Source organism: Musca autumnalis, unplaced genomic scaffold, assembly GCF_047663935.1.
Source record: "Musca autumnalis isolate F117 unplaced genomic scaffold, ASM4766393v1 scaffold_3, whole genome shotgun sequence".
In the NCBI taxonomy this organism is placed as follows: domain Eukaryota; kingdom Metazoa; phylum Arthropoda; class Insecta; order Diptera; family Muscidae; genus Musca; species Musca autumnalis.
In genome coordinates, this window is record NW_027411866.1 from 220954510 (window position 1) to 220968353 (window position 13844).

The 13844-nt window shown below is 33.6% G+C and overlaps 1 pseudogene; it reads left to right on the forward strand.

Annotated features, from left to right (window-relative positions):
* LOC141398443 (uncharacterized) overlaps window positions 1-13844 on the forward strand; it is a 70672-nt pseudogene that overhangs the window by 22895 nt on the left and 33933 nt on the right.

The following is a 13844-nucleotide window of genomic DNA, read 5'->3' on the forward strand; positions in this document are numbered from 1 at the left end:
TGTTTCAGACAATTTGGAGTCGATTTAGCAATTTTCGTCCGTCTGTCTGGCTGGTGCGCACGATAACTCTCGAACGGATCAACCGATTCGGTCCAAAATTTGGCTTTTGTAATATATTGTCCAAACTTAGTTTAAATTCGAAGATGGGTTATATCGGTCCACATCTTCCGGTACCTCCCCCACAAAAGTTCGAAAATATTCGGAAAATTTGTGCGCACGATAACTCTTGAAGGGAGTGACTGATTTATTCCGTACTTTGCACATCTTGAAACATCTACCAGACTTAGATGAGGTACCAATATGGACTAGGTCGGTCCACTCCTTCAGGTACCTCCCACACAAAATTTTGGAAAAGTTCAGTTTAGGATCAGCTCACGAATCGCTTTGATTTTTGTTGCAACAACTTGTATTCACTGCCCCCATATGACGGTACAAGTTTGATCCTGACAAAATAGCCTGAAAGGTGCAAAAAGACCCTATGACACCGTGTGTAGTGGTTGGATGGCAAGATAACATTCGAACGGATCTGCCGATTCGGTCCAACATTTGTAATATTTTGTCCGATCTTAGTTTAAGTTTGATGATAAGCCATATCGGTCCACTCCTCCAGGTGCACAAAAGTTCAAAAATGTTCGGGAGTGAAGGGAGTGACCGATTTAGTCCATACTTTACACATCTTAATATATCTATCAGATATGTATATCATCAAGTTCGAATATGGACTATGTTTGTCCACTCCTTCGGGTACCTCCCACACAAAATGTCGGATAAGTTCACTTTAAGACCTGCTCTTGAATCACGTTGATTATTGTTAAAGCAGCTTGCATTCACTGAGCCCTTTTACGATGGTACAAGTATTTTCAGGGGTAAGTAAATACTTTCTGAGAAAATAGCCCGAAAGTTGTCAAAATCCATATGACACCATGTGTAGGTGCTGGAGCGCACTATAGCACTCGAACTGGTCAACGCATTTGGTCCGAAATTTGGCCTCCGGTCTACAACTTCCAGTACCTCCCCCAAAAATTTAAAAAAGTCACTCAAATGGTATGCATTGCATTTTCTTGAACAGGGTAACCAATTGGTCCAAACTTGGGATCTTCTAATATTTTGTCCAAATTTGGTTTAACTTGCAAAATGGCCCATATTGGTCCTCTCCTTATGGTACCTCCACTGCAAAACTTCAACATTATTGTTTAAGTGCAGTTTAGGGTATGTTCGAAGATCCTTTGGAAATTTATACCGATGTTATTAGTTGTGGTCCTGTTTACAGCGATATTATGCTTTCCGTGGACAATATCGTGCTTGCTGGCAGAATTGATGTTCTTTATGACAAGAGCTACAACTTTGCCTCCATGAGCAAATTAAAATTCTTCGCGGTTTAGGAGATATGCGCCTGCCAAAATGCTCACTTTTGACTTAATTTTTCAAGGATATTTTTGATGTCCTTTTTATCCTGGAATGCAATAATTTATAATTATTATATAAAGCCTATACTCTCCTCTTTAATATGACAACAATACCAGCAACGTACGACGATTACAAGTATTTAAAATATTTTTTTGAAAAATGTTGACCTTTGAAATTTGTCTGACATCTAAAAGGTCAAAACGATGAGAAAACGAAAAATACCATTATTCTACATTTTGCCTATACTTTCAAACGTACATAGTCCGGTTCAAGTGTAATAAAATTTTTTGAAAATTGTCGGACGGTGTAATATTTGGGCCGAATTTGTATTCGACTCGTCTTAGTGAAAAAGGCCATTAAATTTCCCCTCCGATTTTGTATGTCTAATTATTAATACAACAATGTGAAGAATACTGCAAATTGTTATCAATAATTTGATTTTTCTTTTGAAACTCCAAGAAATTTTCATATTAAACTATTTCGACGATACAAATAAATTTTATTAAACAAATTACTGTTGAACTATTTTGAGAACAATATATGTATTGTTTAATATTCTGCGAAGCCGATTTGATTCTACAAAAATCTTTTAACAATTGAATTTATTCAATTCAATATAAATTACATTTATGTAAATCCTATTACATGCAAACAAAAGTTTTAACCTTTGTACAATATTCCAAAAATAATGCCACAAATACCTGCTGGGAAAATAACCGCACTCTCATTTTTCTTTAACAAAATTCCTCAACATGTAACAAAAGCCATTTCTAGAAATCGATGGCAAAAGGATAATGATGATGATGTACCAGTCCAATCGATGGTGATGGTCAAAGATGTGTTGTAGTCGCAATTAAATTACAACGTTTTGTAGTTATCATTCGGTGCAAAAGAAAAAATACAGGGGAAACAACAACAACCACAAACGAGTGAAATCAGTCCAGGATATTTATCAAAATGAACAAATCACTCATTGTATTACAACAGTAGTAGACAAAAACAACATGTAGTAATTTACAAGATTTTAACCAAAAGATAAATAAAAATATTTTGTTACATCTTTCATTGTTGCACCACCGCCCGCCACCTATTGTGAGGTGTGTGCACTTGTTTCGATTTTGTATTGATGATGTTGATAATTTATTCGTTTTGTGTTTTCAGAGGATTTTTTGCATAATTTCACCACAGGTACACCACCCTTAGTCATCAATACCCGTTGGGTATGGACAAATAAACACATTCGAATTCAATAATATTTTGTAAATATTGAGAGATGATTCTGAATAAATGTAAATAAATTATTACGAAATGATAATTAATTACAATTAAGGTAGCAAAATTTTTTGTATGTGGCAGTAGCCCGGTGCTCACTTTGCATTCGTCGGTGACCATCAGAAAGACAGTTTTCATGAATTGGCTTGTGGTCAATCATCATTAGTTATGAAACAAGGCCACATGTCACCCATGGGGGGTGTGTTCCGTATAACAAGTGGACTATTGCTACGAAAATATTGATTTCTTGAGGTCTCTTTTTCGAAAACATTTGTAATTTATCAAAATATTCAGTTTTATTATAGAGTTTTATTTGGAAGTGTGCCTTGCACTATATGAGAGGAGTTGTGTTACATCACTATGTGTTGAGGGTATTGTTGAAATACTTTCCAATAAACGTGTATTTTTAAATAAATTTTTAGAAGATATTTGAAGGACAATAAGCTGATTTTTGATTTTTAAATTAATTTTTAGAAGATATTTGGAGGAAAATAAACCAGGATTTTTAAACTAATTTATGGATAAATTTGTTAGACAATAAACGTGGATTTTTATATTGATTTTTGGAAGATATTTGGATGACAATTTTTAAATTATTTTTTAAGAGATAAACTAGATTTTTTAATTAATTTTTTGGGGATTTTTGGTGAACTATAAACGTGAATTTTTAAATTAATTTTTAGGAGAATAATAAACTTGGAGTTTTGAATTAATTTTTAGAGGATTTTTGTATAACACTGTGCAACATTTTTAATGTGATCTTGTGCAAACAATTCGAACTGAAGAGTTTTTGAAAGTACAGACCCAAACGACAAGAAACCCTAGTTGGGTTTTTTTGTGTCAGATCCATCTCGGATTTTATGGCCCCATCTAAACATGGTTAAATATTGAGTTTTTAAAGAAATTCGGGGCTATATCTCTGAAACCAATGCGAATCTTCTTCTGACCTCTGAAGCCAAATTGTAGAAAAAGACAAGAGTAAAATATTTGGAGAAATAATGAACTCGAAAAACCACATTTATTGCCTCAAATTTCAAAATATATGCGAAAATTCCACAATTTTTATACATATCGCACCGTATCTTCAAAACCGTTAATTTTTTCTGAACATTTTCTTTTGGAAAAATATTCCCTGGAATGTAATACACAACTCTTCAGCACATCACATTGTTGTACAATGCCTCTATCACTTTGTTTTCAGTGCATTTTTCAACGAAGATTTAATAAAAATGCGAAATGCGAGAATAAACTGTTGGTGTGAACTGTGTTTGAAATACGTTTTGTAAAAGATATGATGCAAAATACCGCTGGAACAACATGAAGTAAGCATTTTAGAGTTTCAGAATATTCTAAAGAATTGTTGAGAACTTTATTTGGAAGATTTTTGCAAAAGATTACTTGGTTCAACTACCAATAGTTTAGCCGATACTGACAAGAATTTCAGCAATTATGTAAAATTGTCTATATTTTATAGATTTTGATGCCCTAGATGGTGTTTTTCTTATGTGGTTTTTTCAAAAGATAAGTTCTACTAGTTTTGGGCTACAATATTCCTAAAGACAGCAAGTCCATATTCCTATTCGTTTCTGAGATAAAGGCCTGATAAATGCAAAAAAGTGTAGATTTAGCCCGGTTTAGATGAGGCCATAAAATCCGAACTGGATCTGACAGGACAAAACCCTACTAAGGTTTTTGTAGTCTAAATATGTACTTTCAAAAAATACATACTAGGAGTTGTTTGCATTTTCAGTGTTTTATAGTGTTATAATAAAAAAAAGAAAAACAAATCCCTCTAAAGTTGACGACCCCCGCAGACGTTTTAAGGACCATGATCTGCGAATCTGCACATGGAATGTTCGCACTCTTTATAGAGAAGGTGCAGTTTACGCATTGGCAGATGTACTTGAAAAGTACAAAGCCGACATTACTACCATACAGGAAATACGATGGAATGGGAAAGGCGTCACAACAACACCTAAAAGTGACGCACTGTATTATAGCTGCCATGGCACAAATCATGAGTTTGGTTGCGGATTTGTAGTTGGTAGGAGATTAAAACATCTGCTCTCCAGCTTCACCCCAGTGAATGAAAGACTCGCTGCAATTCGATTAAAAGCAAAATTCTTCAACATCAGCTTTATTTGCGCTCATGCTCCCACTGAAGACGAGAACGAACAGACCAAAGATATATTTTAGGAGCTCTTAGATGAAACTTATGACAATTGCCCTGCACATGATATTAAAGTTATTCTAGGCGATTTTAATGCCAAATTGGAAAGAATCTTTGGCCCAACAGTCGGGAAATTCAGTCTCCACAGTGAAACATCTAACAATGGTATGAGACTGATAGACTTTGCATCTGCAAAAAACATGGAAGTTAGCAGTATAAGATTTAAGCATCTCGATATTCATAAGAGCACCTGGCTATCTCCAGATGAAAGAACAAATAATAAAATTGATCATGTTGTGATAGATGTACGATCGTTCCGAGGAGCAAACATAGATTCGGACCACTACCTTGTTGCAGCAAAGGTACGTACCCGTCTAAACGTTACAAATAAAGCACGAACAGATACAACACGAAAGTTAGACATCGGTAAGCTGCAATCACAACAGATAGCCACAACATAATCCACTCAACTAGCCCAATTGCATAATCAAAGCACTCCTCATCCCGATAACATTTCAGCGCAATGGCAAAGCATTGCCCACTCCATGCAAACAGCCGCAAAATCCATACTTGGATACCAGAGACCTCCACCAAGGAATCGTGCTGCCACCTAAGAGAAAAATGCGGCATATAGGGCTACTTTACAATCCGCAGCAATGCGTAGCGCATCAGAGAGGTATCGGGAGAAAAGTAGAGAGGAGAAACGTCTTTTCCGCAGGAAAAAGAGGGAGATGGAGAAGCGGGAGTGTGAAAAAATCGAGATGTACAGGAGCCAGAATGAAGTCAAGCATCAAACTGATGGCTTTGGTACAGACACATCCTCCTGTAGAGACCAGCAAGGTAATTTGGTAACTGATACAGATAGTGTACTCAGGATATGGAAAGAACATTTTTCAAAACTGTTGGTATCCAATAGCAGCGAAGACGACGAAGATATCACAGTCCCAATCCCAGAAGATGGTATTGAATGTATACCGCCCCAGAGACAGCAATAAATCGGCTGAAGAATAATAAGGCAGCGGGAGCCGATGGCTTACCAGCCGAGCTGTTCATAACCGGAGGCAACACGCTGATAAGGTGTATTCATCAGCTAGTTAGCACCATCTGGCAAGAAGAATGCGTACCCGACGATTGGAACATGAGCATCCTGTGTCCCGTCAATTAGAAAGGAGATACGATTTTATGCTCCAACTATAGGGGCATAAGTCTTCTCCCTATCGCCTACAAGATAGTGTCAGGGAAATTGTGCGAACGACTAAAGACCATGGTCACTGAAATAATTGGACCTTACCAATGCGGTTTTAGACCTGGCAAGTCCACCATCGACCAGATATTTACCCTGCGGCAAATCCTGGAGAAGACCCAAGAGATGCAGATCGACACCTATCACCTTTTTGTCTATTATAAAGCAGCCTTCGACAGCCCGCTACGTTCAAAGGTATTCCAAGCCATGTCTGAATTTGGTATCCCCGCAAAGCTCATTCGGCTTTGTAAAAGGACTCTAACTGACACAAGATCTTCAGTTAAAATAGAAAGAACCTCTCCGAAGAGTTTTGTACCAAAAGAGGTTTCAGGCAAGGATCTTATCAACATCCTTTCATGTGATCTTATCAACATCCTGCTAGAAAAGGTTATACGACAGAAGAAGTGGCACAATCTACACCAATAGCCACATGTTACTTGCTTATGCTGATGATATAGACATCATGGGAAGATCACATCATTCGACCTTCATAAAGGTATCAGCTTTATGAAGGTCGAAGGAGAATCTGCTAAAGTGGGTCTGGCGGTAAACGGTGAGAAGACAAAGTTACTGGTGTCGACGCGCAATGCGTCCATTGAGCTCGGACCAACTGTGGAAGTTGGTTCCTATAATTTTGAGGCAGTAAAAGACTTCGTCTACCTCGGCACCGCCGTAAACACAACAAACGACATCAGTTGTGAAATAAGAAGAAGAATTGTATTGGCCTACAGATGCTACTTTGGTTTAAGTAAGCAGTTTAAAAGCAAAGCCACATCTCGTCAAACAAAAATAACGCTCTACAAAACACTGATACTACCCGTGCTGATGTATGGCTCCGAAGCCTGGGTACTTGCGCAAGCAGACATGGCAGTGCTTGGTGTGTTTGAGAGAAACATTCTTCGAAAGATCTACGGACCAATCAATCTGCGTTGACGGTGAATATCGACGTCGCATGAACCGCGAGCTGTATCTGCTATAGTTAAACGAATCGAGATGCAGCGATTGCGTTGGCTAGGCCATATCATAAGAATGGGCGATGATGAACCCGCTAAAAAGACGTATAAATTCGAGCCACATGGCGGTGCACGTAGAATTAGCAGTCCAAAGAGTAGATGGCGCAAACAAGTGGATGAAGAGATGACAAGGCGCGGTATTCCAAAAAGCGAAGCACGAAACTGAGAGAATTGTAGATCTTTAGATCTTAGTTCGGTCTATGGAACAAATGTTCTGTAAGTAAAGGTACAGTTACATTAGGCAAATATTTGCTCCAGCGACCGGCAGTGTGCGCTTACTGAGAGCAAGTGAGCATAAATTCAATGTATTATAACGCTCATTTGATCTCAGTAAGTGCACAATGCCGGTCGCTGGAGCAAATATTTGCCTAATGTGACCTTACCTTAAGTACATAAGTAATAAACATGACATTTTTTTTGAATTTTTAAATAAATTTTTTGATGATTTTTGTACATTCTTAAACGTGGGTTTTTATATTAATTTTTTGGAGTTTATTGGACGATAATAAACTTGGATTTTTAAATTAATTTTCTTGAGGATTTTTGGACAATATTAAACGTTGATTTTTAAATTATTTTTTGAAAATTTTTGGACAATAATAACAGTAGTTTTTTTAATTATTTTTTTGAGGATTTTTGGACAATAATAAACGTGATTTTTTAAATTTATTACTAGAGGATTTTTTGACAATAATAAACGAGACATTTTAAATTTATTTCTAGAGGATTTTTGGAGAATAATAAACGTAGGCTATTTCTGGAAAGTAATAAACGGGTTTTTTAAGCTAATTTTTAGAAGATTTTTGGGAAATAAGAATTAAAATTTTTAAAATTAATTTTTAGAAGGTTTTTGGAAAATAAGAAATTAGATTTTTTAAATTTAATTTTAGAGGATTTTTTAATTTTGTTAATAATAAACGTGTATTCTTAAATAAAATTTTAGAGGATTTTTAAATTTTAATTTATTAATTAATTACGTTTTAGTAGGCTTTTTAATAATAAATGTAGATTTTTAAGTTAATTGTTGGAGGATTTTTAAAATAATAAGCATGTATTTTTTAATAAATTTTAAGAGGATTTCTAAATTAATTTTTAAAAGATTTTTAATAAATTTAATAATTTCTAAATTAATTTTTAGAGAACTGAAAAAATAGTAAACACCGATCAGAGTATTTTTGGAAAATAATAAACGTGGATTTTTAAAGATTTTTGGAGAATAATAAACGTCAAATTTTAAACTAATTTTTAAAGGATATTTGGATTTTTAAATCAATTTTCAAAGGATTTTTTGAAGAATAATTAACGTTGATTTTTGAATTTATTTTCAAAGGATTCTTTGGAGAATAAGTAACGTCGATTTTTAAATAAATTTTTAAAGGACTTTTTGGAAAATAATTAACGTCGATTTTTAAATTAAATTTTTGAGAATATTTAGAGGGCAATCTGATATTTAAATAAATTTTTAAAGTATCAATAGAAGATCTCTAAAGGACAACAAAATGTTCATTTATTGATTTTCTTAAGAAACACTTTGGTTTAGTTTATCCTTATTTACTTCCCCACGAATGCAAAACAATTTCCCGGAAAAATATATCAGTTATGAGGTCACATACGATGGAGTAATGAAATTCGTTAGTCCGGTACACAACATGTAGTCAAATGTTTTTTTTTTTTCAAAAAAAACCATTCATTCCTGCCCCATTCACCTGCATGCAGTATTCCTGTAAGATTGTTACATAATAGCTGGTTTAAAAAAATCAAAAAATATACTTTAATTTTGTGGCAATTCAACTACAATACATCATCTAAACACTTTATGAATCTTCATTTTAAATCCTACCTAGAGGATTGTTATGAAGGATCACGAAAACAAACCACACACATGTAATTGTGATTTGATTTTAATTTCCTGTTGCTGTAAGCAATGACGATACAATTTTAATGACTTAATAACTACTTCCACATTTGTCTGAAATATACCCTTATGATGCTCTTACCTGTTGTGCTTAAACCAAAAAATATGTTTGATGAAGATGTTCTATGGAAGCTGTCAAATAGTTACGTTCATGTTTTGGTTATGGGAATAATTTCGAACAGGTTCTAAGTACATATGTATGCAATTGTATAGATGTTGAAAAAGATTGGAGATTAATGATTTTTTAAAATATAACATATATTCTTGACAAGTGGTAAAGAAACAAATGCGTTTTTGTTTGCTTCAAAAGGTCAGATGGGCAAGCAACTCTTTAAATTGGAATTTGGAATAAATTTTAAAATATGTTAAGGGTGCAAAAAATTATTGTTTTCTTGAAAGAAATCTTGGAGGATCCTTCTATGGCAACATATGTAAATTTTTAAATAATTTTTTCAAGCACCACCAACGTGGAATTTTTAATGAAATTTTCGAGGATCTTTAGAGTACCACAAACCTGGATGAATATTTTCGAGGATCTTTAGAGCACCACAAACGTGGATTTTTAAATGAATTTTTCGAGAATCTCTAGAGTACCACAAGCATGGAATTTTAAATGAATTTTTCGAGGATCTTTAGAGTACCACAAACCTGGATTTTTAAATGAATTTTTCGAGGATCTTTAGAGTACCACAAACGTGGATTTTTAAATGAATTTTTCGAGCATCTTTAGAGTACCACAAACGTGGATTTTTAAATGAATTTTTCGAGGATCTTTAGAGACCACAAACGTTGATTTTTAAATGAATTTTTCAAGCATCTTTAGGGTACCACAAACGTGGATTTTTAAATGAATTTTTCGAGGAATTTTAGAGTAACGCAAACGTGGGGTTTTAAATGAATTTTTCGAGGATCTTTAAAGTACTACAAACGTGGATTTTTGAATGAATTTCTCGAGGATCCTTAGAGTACCACAAACGTGGATTTTTAAATGAATTTTTCGAGGATATTTAGAGTACCACACGTGGATTTTAAAGTGAATTTTTCAAGGCTCTTTTGAGGATCATTAGAAACCAACAAACGTGGATTTTTAAACTAATTTTTTGAGGATCCTAAAAAACCAACAAACGTGGATTTTTAAACTAATTTTTTGAGGATCCTAAAAAACCAACAAACGTGGATTTTTAAATGAATTTTTCTAGGATCTTTAGAGTACCACAAACCTGGATTTTTAAATATATTTTTCCACAAACGTGGATTTTTAAATGAATTTTTCGAGGATCTTTAGAGTACCACAAACGTTGATTTTTAAATGAATTTTCCGAGGATCTTTAGAGTACCACAGAGGTGGATTTTAAGTGAATTTTTCGAGGATCTTTAGAGTACTACAAACCTAGATTTTTAATGAATTTTTCGAGGATTTTTAGAGTACCACAAACGTCGATTTTTAAATGAATTTTTCGAGGATCTTTAGAGTACCACAAACGTTGATTTTTCAATGAATTTTTCGAGGATATTTAGAGACCACAAACGTTGATTTTTAAATGAATTTTTCAAGCATCTTTATGGTACCACAAACGTGGATTTTTAAATGAATTTTTCGAGGAATTTTAGAGTAACGCAAACGTGGGGTTTTAAATGAATTTTTCGAGGATCTTTAAAGTACTACAAACGTGGATTTTTGAATGAATTTCTCGAGGATCCTTAGAGTACCACAAACGTGGATTTTTAAATGAATTTTTCGGGGATATTTAGAGTACCACACGTGGATTTTTAAGTGAATATTTCAAGGCTCTTTTGAGGATCATTAGAAACCAACAAACGTGGATTTTTAAACTAATTTTTTGAGGATCCTAAAAAACCAACAAACGTGGATTTTTAAATGAATTTTTCGAGGATCTGTAGAGTACCACAAACGTGGATTTTTAAATGAATTTTTCGAGGATCTGTAGAGTACCACAAACGTGGATTTTTGAATTAATTTTTTGAGGATCCTTAGAAACCAATGAGTTTTTTGAGGATCCTTAGAAACCAACAAACGTGGATTTTAAAGTGAATTTTTCGAGGATCTTCAGAGAACCACAAACGTGGATTTTTAAATAGGTTTTTTGAGGATCTTTAGAATACCACAAACGTGGATTTTTAAATGAATTTTTCGAGCATCTTTAGAGTACCACAAACGTGGATTTTTAAATGAATTTTTCGAGGATTTTTAGAGTACCACAAACGTGGATTTTTAAATGAATTTTTCGAGGATTTTTAGAGTACCACAAACGTGGATTTTTAAATGAATTTTTCGAGGATCTTAAGATTACCACAAATTTCAATTTTTAATGTATTGTTATAGGATCTTTAGAGTACCTTTGATTTTTAAATGAACTCAGACTCTCTTTAGTTCAAACCAAAGAATCAGCTACACCTCACCAACAATTTCATATCCACTAAGCAGCAACCTAAACAGCTAGTGGCACAGGTAAAACCCAACGACATTCTAATGAGGATTGTATAAATGTCAAATGACCTTTAAGCGTATTACTAAATACCTTGCTGTGATGTCACCATTAAGACAAAGCGAAATAATGCACAGTACTAAAGACAAGCATAACGAATAGCGCACAGTAACATTATGCTTTGGGCAAACGCAACGAAGATGAAGAAAATCGCAACAATTGTTACACTACATAACAAAACTCTTGGGCTCAAGGAGAATTTGTCAAGGTTTTGACCTTAACACCAAAATATTATTGTAATGGTAGACGACAAAAAATAAATTAAGCGTATATAAATTAATTTCACGATTCGCCAATGCAACTACATAAATATTTGTAAATATTTTGATGTAATGAAGAATAGCTGGACATGGGTTGGAGAATGCTCGCTATGGTAAATGGGTTAGTTATGGTAGCACAAGGTCAATTGAAGTGTGAAAATCTGTAAAATTGACATTACATAGTGGAAAGATGTCACCAAATGGTCAAACTTTGTCGTCGTCCATAAGATAAAATATAACATCTGTTGACATTGAATTAAATATTGCAAAAACACATAAAAACAGAAGCCTTAAGGTAGCTGTGTAAAAATAGAAACTCTTGCCAAATGGTAGCTCATTTTACTACTATTAGGCTACTACTACTGCCGTCCAATGCCAAGGCAAAATATTTATATTTTTCCATGGAATTTTAGAAGCCACATTGGGTATCATGTTTCATTGGCTATTTAGCAAATTGCCATAATATATTCAAAATTCATGAAGCCTTCAAGCATTTTGTCTCTCTTCCTTACACGAGTATTTTAAATTAAATTTCTTTTAAATACCTCATAAATATCAAATTTCATTTTCGTAGTTTTTTGTTCACTTTTTTTTTTCTTCCCAAAAGTTATGGATATGAGTATCTTTTGGCAATTTTGTAATATTTTTCGACAGAGATTCTTTCTTCACCCACTTCTTTTGTTTTTTTCGGGAACAAATTTTGCATGCTTGTCTTTTATGTTTTATAAATTGATTGCTATTTATTTTAATAATTGGCTTCGACTCTTGATTCAATGTGCGCGTGGCCATTGAGCATTCAGACTTTCAATGTAGCTTCTTTTACATTAATAAACCTCTGCAACAAAAAAAGATCAAGTGTGAAGCTAACGTATGTATCATGTTACGTGGCCAGAGTGTTACTTGATATGTGATATATTTTCAAAACAAAAAAAGCGAAAAAGGTATTTTGCAACAAATAACAATTTCCAGCCCACCCAAAGAAGCTGTAAGCAATTTGCAGTGTAGGAGAAAAGTGAGGTTAGTAAAAGAACACGTAACACCTATTCCATGAGTTTTTAATTTTAGTGATGCAGCTAAAAAAGTAACCGGTTATAAGTTAATGTGGGAATTCTTTATTTAGTTAAAACAAAATAATACGGAAGTTGGTTGTTGGTTTCTAAGGATTCTCAAAAAATTCATTTAAAAATCCACGTTTGTTGGTTTCTAAGGATTCTCAAAAAATTCATTTAAAAATCCACGTTTGTTGGTTTCTAAGGATTCTCAAAAAATTCATTTAAAAATCCACGTTTGTTGGTTTCTAAGGATTCTCAAAAAATTCATTTAAAAATCCACGTTTGTTGGTTTCTAAGGATTCTCAAAAAATTTATTTAAAAATCCACGTTTGTTGGTTTCTAAGGATTCTCAAAAAATTTATTTAAAAATCCACGTTTGTTGGTTTCTAAGGATTCTCAAAAAATTCATTTAAAAATCCACGTTTGTTGGTTTCTAAGGATTCTCAAAAAATTCATTTAAAAATCCACGTTTGTTGGTTTCTAAGGATTCTCAAAAAATTCATTTAAAAATCCACGTTTGTTGGTTTCTAAGGATTCTCAAAAAATTCATTTAAAAATCCACGTTTGTTGGTTTCTAAGGATTCTCAAAAAATTCATTTAAAAATCCACGTTTGTTGGTTTCTAAGGATTCTCAAAAAAATCATTTAAAAATCCACGTTTGTTGGTTTCTAAGGATTCTCAAAAAATTCATTTAAAAATCCACGTTTGTTGGTTTCTAAGGATTCTCAAAAAATTCATTTAAAAATCCACGTTTGTTGGTTTCTAAGGATTCTCAAAAAATTCATTTAAAAATCCACGTTTGTTGGTTTCTAAGGATTCTCAAAAAATTCATTTAAAAATCCACGTTTGTTGGTTTCTAAGGATTCTCAAAAAATTCATTTAAAAATCCACGTTTGTTGGTTTCTAAGGATTCTCAAAAAATTCATTTAAAGATCCACGTTTGTTGGTTTCTAAGGATTCTCATAAAATTCATTTAAAGATCCACGTTTGTTGGTTTCTAAGGAT